The 10959-nt window shown below is 44.8% G+C and overlaps 1 long non-coding RNA gene across 1 annotated transcript; it reads left to right on the top strand.

Annotated features, from left to right (window-relative positions):
* The first annotated feature begins 761 nt into the window (after positions 1 to 761).
* Positions 762 to 3730, top strand: LOC309370065. The gene is made up of 2 exons (XR_014168406.1): positions 762 to 2875; positions 3015 to 3730. It is a non-coding gene; the product is annotated as an uncharacterized lncRNA (long non-coding RNA).
* Positions 3731 to 10959: the final 7229 nt, after the last annotated feature.

Raw genomic sequence — 10959 nt, 5'->3', positions numbered from 1 at the left:
AGTGTGATTCTAGTGATATCCTGGCTTTAGTCATTGTGGTTGTCCATTGTGCTGTCGAGGCCGTCAGTTCTTGTTTAGGGAACTAGAAACAGTGAGTGTGTTAAAAGCAACAGAGATGCTTGAGTTGTTCCTTGGAAAAGCAAGTACAAAGCCTGTATTATTCAAGATGCTTACGACTCTTGAGAATTTTGGGAGAAGTGGTAGTTCAAGAGTTATCAGTGTGGCATCCACAAGTGCACATGCAAATGTGCCTTGGAGACCGCAGGTTCCCCAAAGCTCCTTGTTGAAATTTGGCCTGAAAGAAGCATTTAGTTGCAGCAAATAGAATAGTTTGTGGTGTGTGCCCATGACAATTTCTCTGGTTTGCTCTTGGTCCCATGTTTGTGTAGCACAGTATAGAACTCAATGGAGTACCAGTCATTCTCAGTCTAAAACGTATTACAGTGGTACCTCTGGTTACGTACTTAACTCGTTCCGGAGGTCCATTCTTAACCTGAAACTGTTCTTAACCTGAAGACCACTTTAGCTAATGGGGCCTCCCGCTAATGGGGCCTCTTCCTGAAGCAAAGTTCTTAACCCAAGGTACTATTTCTGGGTTAGTGGAGTCTGTAACCTGAAGCGTATGTAACCCGAGGTACCACTGTATTACTACTACTACTACTACTTCTTCTTCTTCTTCTTCTTCTTCTTCTTCTTCTTCTTCTTCTTCTTCTTCTTCTTCTTCTTCCTCCTCCTCCTCCTCCTCCTCCTCCTCCTCCTCCTCCTCCTCTTCTCCTTCTCCTTCTCCTTCTCCTTCTCCTTCTTCGGCAATCACTCATAGCTGAGTAAGATTGTCTTCCATGAATGTGTTCTTAACAGTGTGTCCATAAGTGACTGTGGAGGCCAATTCTGGATCTGCACATCCTTCCACAGTGGGACCATAGGTTTCCAGGTGGGAGTTGATCACAGTGAGGATTTGCCAAACATGCCTTCTTTGCTCGCTTCTCCCTTTTGTCCTGAGTTCGTGCTTCTTCAAAGCCCATGATGTCTTTGGTTAAGGCTGTTCTCCAATTGGAGCGCTTGCAGGCCAGTGATTCCCAGTTGTCAGTGTTTATACTGCATTTTTAAAGATTTGTCTTAAGAGCATATTTAAACCTCTTTTGTTGTCCACCAGCATTACCATTTGGAATACTAAGGTTCTCAAAGTGTGAGATGGGCCACCTTAAGGACACAGTACAGTAGAACAGGCACAATCTGATGCCTAGCCTTGATTAAAAATATGAACATGAAGAAACAGACAAAAAAAATTCATAAAATTAAAAAAATTGTGATGTTCACATCCCCCTCTCCACATATGCAAAATAACTACAGCCCGACCCCCACCCAAAAAAGAGGCCAAAAGAGTAAACAACTCTTCCTGCAGCCAACCAAAAAAGTTATTGCCTGTGAATCACATGATTCCCATGTAGCAACCAAGTGAGTTTAAGACATCAGAGCACATGGTTCGTGAGATTTTAAAACTTGGAATATTCCTTTCCCTGTCCAGTTTTTAAGTCAAAAGAGAGTATTTATTGTATATATCCCTCTCCACTTGGGTGCTGCATCTGTGGATCAGGTCCATGTGTTTACTGTATACATATTTTACCATGTGCAATGTTTGTTAATTGTTCCACTGTATGGGGGGTGGGGACACTAAAGTTCATATGGATTTTCTAGCTAGAATCTGATTTTCTGGGGTGGGGGAGTACAGTACAGTCTGACTTGGAGACAGATGTTGTTTCGGTCATTGCTATTTTTCTAGAAAAAGAGGTGCCAGAACTCACCATGAAAACCTCCCTTAATCTCTTACAATGCCAATGGTGCCCAAATGAGAGGTGCTAGTACTGAGTTTCTGCAAGTTCCGGCTGGGGGAAAAAAGCCCTGGTTTTGGTTGATCTCGGTTACCCAATTAAGGCAGTGGCTTAACTTTTTGAACCAGATCTACTAGGGCATTTATTCACAGAACCACATGGATTGTGATCTGACCATTTGCCTCAGGCAATTCAACTAAGAACCATGCTCAGTGTATTGTAGAAATCCTTTCAGACTTAGGGTATATTGAATGATGGTACCTTCCTATTGTCTCAGTTCCATACTTCCGTTGTGTGAAGGTTTTAGGATACAGGCATACCTTAGACCCCGAATGCCTTGGTACTCAGAACGCCACAAACTCGGAAGTGAGTGTTCTAGTTTGCGAATGTTCTTTGGAACCCGAAAGTCCAGCGGTGCTTCCGCGGCTTCTGATTGGCTGCAGGAAGCTCCTGCAGCCAATCAGAAGCCGCAGTTTGGTTTCCGAACATTTTGGAAGTTGAACGAACTTTCGGAACGGATTCTGTTTGACTTCCGACATACGACTGTACTTTCCTTATAAAGAAAAGCTAAAGAAATTGTGGAGGCTCACTTTTGAGTGTGTGTGTGTGTATAAATATATATATATGAGACACAATATAGTTTTATCACATTATGAGCAACATGGTGAGAGTGGAAAGAAGGAATCTTAGAAAAACTATTGGTATCAGGTTTTTTGTGTGATCCCATGCTGCAGATATCCCTCCCTTCATTCCTCACCATTGGCCATGATGCCTGGGACTGATGGTAACTGGAGTCCCAACAACATCGTGTGAGATCCCTGAACTAGAGCATGACAAAGACAAGCCCTAATAATAGGATTTCATTACTATGCTTATCTGGAAATGAGCCTACGAGGTGCGGGAGCGGAACAATGTAGTCAGATAACGAGGGTTTGGGGTGACATCTTTTAATTTAGCTTTTAATTTCCTTATAATGCAGGATTTACACTGCAGCCCATGGCAGCTCCTTGCAGTATCACGGTGAACCTGGGATGCTATGATAATTGGTAACTATTACATCTGATGTACCATAATGACTTGGCATATCACATTGCTAGGTCTTGTGTTAATTTTCCTGGTCCACCAAATGTTGACAAATGTCAAAGTAAACTTGTGTTCCCTGTGGATTTCATTTTTCTTTTGTAGATTTCTAAAAGCATAATAACTGTCATGAAATCTGGCAGCCGGGCACTGGGATATTTTTAAGTCTCTGGTTTCAGGCAAAATTCCTAGAACGGATCAGATTCCATTATCTGAAACTGACTCTAAAGCAAGAGACCTCATTACTAGGAAAGAAAGAAAGAAAAAGACTGTTGTGCGATGCCTATGAATTCTGGTTTATGAGTATTTCCAACCAATTCTTTTGACATTTAGTGTAACACTGAATTTCTGTAGAACAAGAAAAGGTAACTCTAGCTATCTGCGTGGAGCGTTCACGGTGATGAAGATTGTTCATGAATAATAATTCTGAGCACAAATTCTTGCTCCAGAGATGCTATCTTCATGCATGGTTCCAGCAAATTAAGAACCCCACATATTATGATCCAAGAATGCATAGGGACCTTATGTTTCAGATCCATGATCTTGGCATACTTGGGTCCACATGAATCAGCTGTCTTGATATTGCTCAGGCTGTTAGGTCTCTGCTCCTAAAACTAACACAGGTGAGCTGTATGGCTTGCCTATCGAACATTAAAGGATGCTAACCTGCCAACAGGTCGTGGGCCATCAACCACCCTGACTTGGACAGGTTTTTTACTGTTTACTGCTAAAGATAGCTGCTGCTGTTTTTATCTATTATTAATTTTTTGTACCCCACTGTTAAGGTACCTAACAGCAATAAAATATTGACACAATTGTTATTTGTTTGTTTGTTGCAGTTTTTTTATTTTTTACCCTGCTCTTTTGGTTGGGGGGGGGAGCATCCTGATCAGTGGTAAGACGATCCTTGCCTCCAAGCTTACAATCTAAGAGTGCAGTAGGAGAGCAGCCGGGGGCAGGGAATCGCATCTGGCAACCCATGAGCCCCTTTGGTTTCAAGGGACGCAGGTGGTGCTGTGGTCTAAAGCACTGCGCGTCTGGGCTTGCCGATCAGAAGGTTGGCGGTTCAAATCCCCGCAATGGAGTGAGCCTCCGTTGCTCTGTCCCAGCTCGTGCCAACCTAGCAGTTTGAAAGCATGCCAGTGCAAGTAGATAAATAGGTACTGCTGTGGCGGGAAGGTAAACAGTGTTTCTGTGCGCTCTGGCTTCCGTCACGGTGTTCCGTTGCGCCAGAAGCGATTTAGTCATGCTGCCCACATGACCCGGAAAGCTGTCTGTGGACAAAGACCAGCTCCCTCGGCCTGAAAGTGAGATGAATACTGCAACCCCATAGTCACCTTTGACTGGACTTCACCATCCAGGGGTCCTTTACCTTTACCTTTACCTTACCCTTTGGTTTCTGATAGTACATGGGTAGACGAGTCTAAAAAGCCTGGGACACAAATTTATATGGCCCTCTAGCGGCTATGGTGGCTCATTTACCAGAAGTAATGTATTTAGTGTTAACTCTGGAAGTGTAAATTCGATTCTGCAGCTGCCTAGAGCAAAATATACCATATTTTCCCGTCTATAAGACTAAGGTTTTTCCTAAAAAATAATGTCTAACATTTGGGGGCATCTTAGAAATGGGGGCCATCTCCCCCCATTTTCTTAAATCGGCATCCCCAAAAATAGGGGGCGTGTTATACATGGGGGCATCTTATAGACGGAAAAATACGGTACAGTGGTACCTCGGGTTACAGACGCTTCAGGTTACATACGCTTCAGGTTACAGACTCCTCTAACCCAGAAATAATACCTCAGGATAAGAACTTTACTTCAGGGTGACAACAGAAATCGTGCAGCGGTGGCGCGGCTGCAGCAGGAGGTCCCATTATCTAAAGTGGTACCTCAGGTTAAGAACAGATTCAGGTTAAGAACAGACCTCCAGAATGAATTAAGTTCTTAACCCGAGGTACCACTGTACATACATTTGTGTCCCGGGCTTTTTAGACTCGTCTACCCATGTACTATCTGAAACCAAAGGGGCGCATGGGTTGCCAGGTATGAAGTATATTGACATTATTTTCAGCTCTCCTACCCCACTATAAAAGACTTGACACAAGGGGGAAGGAGGCTGGGGAGGGAGGAGGAAGAAAGCAAGCTCATGCATCAGTTCTTATAGTGACCTGCTTGGATGGGAAACAGTTGAGGCAGCCAGATGGAAAAGCTAATTTCAATAGGCACCTGGGCACCTGGGCTGTTCCATCGCAGGTAGCAAAATGTGTTAGACTGACCTTGGGAGGAGTGCCTATTAACTCTTTGCCAATGCCTCCAGCTAGAAACATGAGGAAACAACATATGGTTTGGCCCTCTCTGGTGTTATATCAAAAGGAAAAGACACATACAATCAGATGTTTTAAGATTCTTCTTTCATTTTCCGCTCCACTTTCATAATTTCTGAAATAACATTAAAAAAAAAATGCAACCAGTAGTGGAAATAAACAACAGATTTTCATCTCTTGCTTGCTCTTTTCAACAACTGTCAGTAAATCAATATTTTAAGGTCCTCCACATTCCATTAGATTTACAAAAGGCAAGATCTCCATTTAAAGTAGCAGGGAAATGTAGGTTTTCTGGGTTATCGGCAAATCTCGCCTCTGACATATTGAAAAGACCTCGGTACGCTACTGAGGCAGGCTTGTTGAAGTTTTGGCAGATGAACTTTTCAGGGATGCTTTCAAAATTGCTGTGTCTAACCTGAAGCTTTCAAGTTGGTTCAGTAAAGATGTGCACCCCCAGGGATATTCCCAAACACCTTGCACTGGTGTAATCCTGCTGAACCTAATTGAACTAAATCAGTGTAAGCAGCCTGTTCGGTGAGAAATTTTGCTGCTTATTCACTTAGCAGGCTTACCAATGTAACAGGCCATGTGTTTTTTTCTTTTCTTTTGTACTCCCGGGACTTTGTTAATAAGGAGCTTATGATAACTGCAAGATCATTTATTTTCACAGGAACTCGTCAGACAGTCTCTCTGGTCCCTACTTAGACGTTTTCTAACGTTGCTTACCAATTTCTTAGTGTCTACTAAATTTGTAAGCAGTCTTGCAGCAGTCCACAGGCAAGGCATCAAACAAATTCCCTTCTGTTTAGCCCATATTCTGACATGATCCTAGTTCTAGCGCCCAGGGAATGGAAAGAGACGCTGCAAATCTCAGCAACAGTGAGTGCTGTTTGATGGCGCTCTAATCTGAATCCAGCTAGTTGCTATGATGAGACATCTGGGGCACCATCAGTGGGAAAGTTAAATAGGGACAGCGCAAGAAGGATTCACTTTTCATAAATGTTCTCAGCAGCATGAAACAGCACCCCACTTTTAAAGTAATATTTTAAGGGCTGCATTAAAAGATGAAAACGTGCAGTTGTACAGAATGACGGCAACAAGTCATCTAAGTGTCTGGATCCTCCATATGGACAATCTGCTTTCTTTCTCAATCAACTTCACTTGTCGTTAGTGACATCACATGGCCAAATCTGAATGGCTACGTAGCACCGTGGTGTCATCATATATATACAGTAGTACCTCAGGTTAAGTACTTAATTCGTTCTGGAGGTCTGTTCTTAACCTGAAACTGTTCTTAACCTGAAGCATCCCTTTAGCTAATGGGGCCTCCTGCTGCCGCCGCGCCGCCACTGCACAATTTCTGTTCTCATCCTGAAGCAAAGTTCTTAACCCGAGGTACTATTTCTGGGTTAGTGGAGTCTGTAACCTGAAGCGTATGTAACCCGAGGTACCACTGTATATATACTGCTGATTGGCTGGGATAACTCTATGAAGGAGAAAGAAACCCCAAGTTAAGTAATAATGACACCAAAACTAAGAAAATAAAGTTGAACAGTAATCAATAGGCTTGAAGCAAAGTGGTGAAATATATTTTCTGACACCACTTCAGGAATCAGGTGGTGTAACAGATAATACGTATTTAATGCAACATAGCTTAGTCAGTAAATTTATTACACTTCTATCTGTTTGTCTTCTGGGGGTGTCGGAGCCATTTAAGTACAAGACAGTAGCCGAACAGTAGAAGAAACTTCTTAACAAGAAATTCAGTTTGACAAATGCTTTGGGGGGCTGGTGTCCTGTCCTTCATTGAGGGTCTTCAGACAGAGGCTGGACCACAATCTGCTCTAGCTCTGTCATCAAGCTCAGAGCTAGACTAGATGGCTCTACCTCCCATCTCTATGATACTAGATGCATCCTCCTATCAAAGCCAAACCCAATGATAACCAGCAGTTGAAAATGAGTCCCTTATAGCCCCCAACATTTTCTGCAACATATAACTGGCTAAACTATCACTGTTCCATCCACCAATTCCATCCATAATTTGCTAATAACAGCTAGATTGTGCCTATGATGTTGGGAATCTGTGTACATGCAGCTACTCACACAGAGTCAATTAAGGTTTGGCAGACAGCCAAACAGTCATGTGAAGGAGTAAGTCTGCCTGGTGATACAGAAGGCATGGAGACAGCTCCATGATTGGTCAAGCTCTCTCAAGGGAGTGATAATTAATGCCCTACTAACTGGAATGTGTTAGTTCAGAGGTTCAGTGGTTCAGTGAGTGTAGGAGCTGTGAGTCATGTGTGAGAGAGCTAGCTAAAGATCCGTGTTCTGTTCCTGTAAATAGTCCACTGTATATAATAAACACCTAACTACAAGTTCCTGTTTCGTCTATCCTGTCTGCAGCCAGGTTGCCAATTGCTTCCGTGGATTCTGCGTTTACTCTGCTAGGTCTGGCTAAGGTCCTGCAACTAGTCAGAAAGTTGCGAAACACCAATAGGTTTTGCCAATATATGATTCCAACAGGGCTACTTTTAGAAATAATCAAGTAATAAAATAATAATTATTATAATAGCAAAATTTAGAACTTGCTTCTTATGAAGAAGATGGGGTGGGGGTAAGTAGAGAGAACGCTAACCCAGCAATGGATGGCTTATTCATGTGACTAATTTGTGAATGCTATCATTCAGGAAAGGTCCTGAATATCCAGAATGTGCTTATTTCCTGTGGGTCACGCACACTGCCCTTGCCATCTGGACCCATCTTTAAGCATGCCAAAGGCCAGCATTTACCAACACCTACTGACGGGTGAATCCTGCACACGGTTGCATGAAAGGTGACGCCAAGCAAGGACTCAGGATGCTCTCTTGACCACTGTGCCCAGAACTGTCCAGTTAAAAGGACCTTAGTAGTGTTATAGGAATTCTAAGGTCTTATATACCGTATTTTTTGCTCTATAAGACTCAATTTTCCCCTCCTAAAAAGTAAGGGGAAATGTGTGTGCGTCTTATGGAGCGAATGCAGGCTGCACAGCTATCCCAGAAACCAGAACAGCAAGAGGGATTGCTGCTTTCACTGCGCAGCGATCCCTCTTGCTGTTCTGGCTTCTGAGATTCAGAATATTTTTTTTCTTGTTTTCCTCCTCCAAAAACTAGGTGCGTCTTGTGGTCTGGTGCGTCTTATAGAGCGAAAAATACGGGTATATATAAATTAAATGTTCATAAATGTACAAAGTAAACACAAAATAAGTATATAATGTGAGTGTTCAGAACTTAAATGGTTAAGGGTTCTGAGTGTGCGTCACATTCCGACGTCAGACGTAAGCCGGGAGGAGACAGAAGCTTTTAGAAGCTAAGGAGGAGGAGCTTTTTTCCTGTACTTTCACTTCTCTCTGTGTATCTGTGAGAGAGAGACATGGCTGAAAGAAGCCCCGGTCTTTGTTGGTAAAATGTTTTAATAAAGAGCTGTAAATAGACGAACCTGTCTGTGTATGCTTGCCAGAAGAAGGAAGTAAGTCTGCTTTACACCGCTGTGTGTTCTACTCTGCTAAGCCGTGACCTGAAGGGAGCAACAGTGGCGCAGCTTTGAAGAAGTGTGCCGGACCCGTTATAAACTGCTGATTGACGATCATAAAGTAATCAGGTGTCACGGCAGATCGATTTCCAAGAGGTTATGGAAGGTCAGCCAACGCTCGTAAAGCAGTCGGTGTGAGCTCCAGGAATGTCTTTGAAGTCAGCGTTCTGAGGCTGAGGGGCCGTCGGAGGCCAACGAGAGCTGACTGGATGCCGGAGAGCAGATGAGTATTTGCCTGCTTCAGAGGCAAGGAGCTGCTGATACAGAGAGCTGGCTGAAGCTAAAAGCAGCTGAGAGCTGGAAGCTGAGAAGCAGCTGGAAGAATCGTTACTCCAAGCAAGGGAGAGCCGGAGGAGCTGGTACTGAGCACTGAGTACGGAGTAAGTACAGCTTGGGGCACCTTGGGAGAACGGGAGAAGATGGCCAAAAGCCAGAATATACCTCTGGAAAAGCTCACTCTAAAGAGTTGGGCAATATGGAGCAGAAGAATAAGGGGATGGTTCTTAGTCGAAGGGCTTTGGGAAGCAAACCAGTGGGAGACAAAAGAATCACCCCTTAGCTGGCCAGCAGCTGGAACAGGCGTTGCAAGCTGTGGGGCTGCGTGGGCTGAAGATAGCCAGCAGAGAATACAACTTGAGCTGGATATGCTCAGAGCATGCGTTGATGAATCGCTGAAGCCTCATCTGGAGGGCGTTGAATCGGCCCAGGCCGCCTGGCAGGCGCTGAGGAGTGTGTGTGAAAGCTCAGCGGGAGCCAGGCCAGAGGGGGCTGGAGGAAGCCCAGGAGAGGCTGAAGGATGCCCAGAAAGCCCAATGGGGGCTGGGACAGTGTTGGGGAGCTGTTGTAATGCTTCTACATGTCTGTGTGATGGACTGGGTCCTGGAGAGGCTGGACTAGCAGGCCCTGTTCCCGATGGATTGGCCTCTAGGAGCGCTAGTGAGCAGATCGGGGAGGCGAAGAGTTCCAAAGGCAAGTTTAAAAGACTTTTCACTTGTGCTGAAGCGAAGAGCAGCTTCAGGGGGGGTCAGGCTGGTGGGAGGCGCCGTTCCAGAAGGAGGAAGGCCAGGCCAGCTGGCAGGAGCCCCGGGCAGTGTTTTTCCACTGGAGTTCAACGTCTGCGTGGTAATTGCCCCCACCGGAGCAGAGAGCCGAGGCAGGATGTTGGCAAGGACACTTCTCATGGGAACCAGACGGGTTTCCATGGCAACAGGCCTGGGAAGGCAGGCAAGCGTGCAGGTGGCCAGGGGAAGCAGCAGGAAGAGTCTTATCAAGTTTCTGCAAGCATGGCATTGTTCGAAGACGGCCGAGTGGAAAATTTCGAGCTCAGCCTTGTTATCGACTCTGCAGCTAACCGCAACATGGTTCCAGAGACCCCTGCAGTCGAGATGTGGAATTGCACGGCAGTTTCAAAGGGACAGACTGTAAAGTTCGCAAATGGACAGAGATCGAAAATCACTAAGTGTACTAATGTATATCTTTCTGTTTTGCAGGAACAGATGCAGTTTTGTGTTGTTCCAGGGGTTCATCACTGTTTGTTATCTGTGCCTTATTTGTTAAAAAAGGGTTTTCAGGTTTGTTTCCAGGGGGATTCCTGCACAATCTCCAGAGAAGGAAGACGACTTGTTGAAGTGAAACGGGGACAGAATGATCTTTTCGTTCTTAAAACGTCTCTTGGGGGTGAGGGGAAGGTTGAGAAAGCACAAGCGTCGCGTGCTACAGTTCCCAACCAGCGTACTACAGTTCCCGCTCATGATGCCTCATGTGCATGCATATGGCATCAGAGAACAATTCATGGGTCGGTAGAGGACTTGCAGACTCTGCCCGAGGTTGCCAAGGGGTGTAGGATTCAAAATTGTGGAAGTGCCATTAATTGTGACACTTGCAAGCAAGCAAAGGTGAGAGGGTGCAGTTACCCAAAGGTGGAACGGGTTACCACCAAACCTTTTGAGCTGGTTCACATAGATCTGTCCAATTCTGTCAGGGAACAGAGTCTAGGGGGGGGCCAGGTATCTGCTGACTTTTCTGGATGATTTTTCGCAGAATTCCTGGACTCATGGTCTCAGATCCAAGGAGGATGCAGCACAGCTGATCAAGAGCTGGATTGAGGGAGTAGAACTAAGGTTCTCCACCAGAGTGCAAGCGATCATCAGTGACAG

This window comes from Podarcis melisellensis, assembly GCF_964234715.1.
Source record: "Podarcis melisellensis genome assembly, chromosome: 5".
Taxonomy (NCBI): Eukaryota; Metazoa; Chordata; class Lepidosauria; order Squamata; family Lacertidae; genus Podarcis; species Podarcis melisellensis.
The sequence above is the reverse complement of the archived record's forward strand: the minus strand, read 5'-3'. Positions and strand labels throughout refer to the sequence as shown.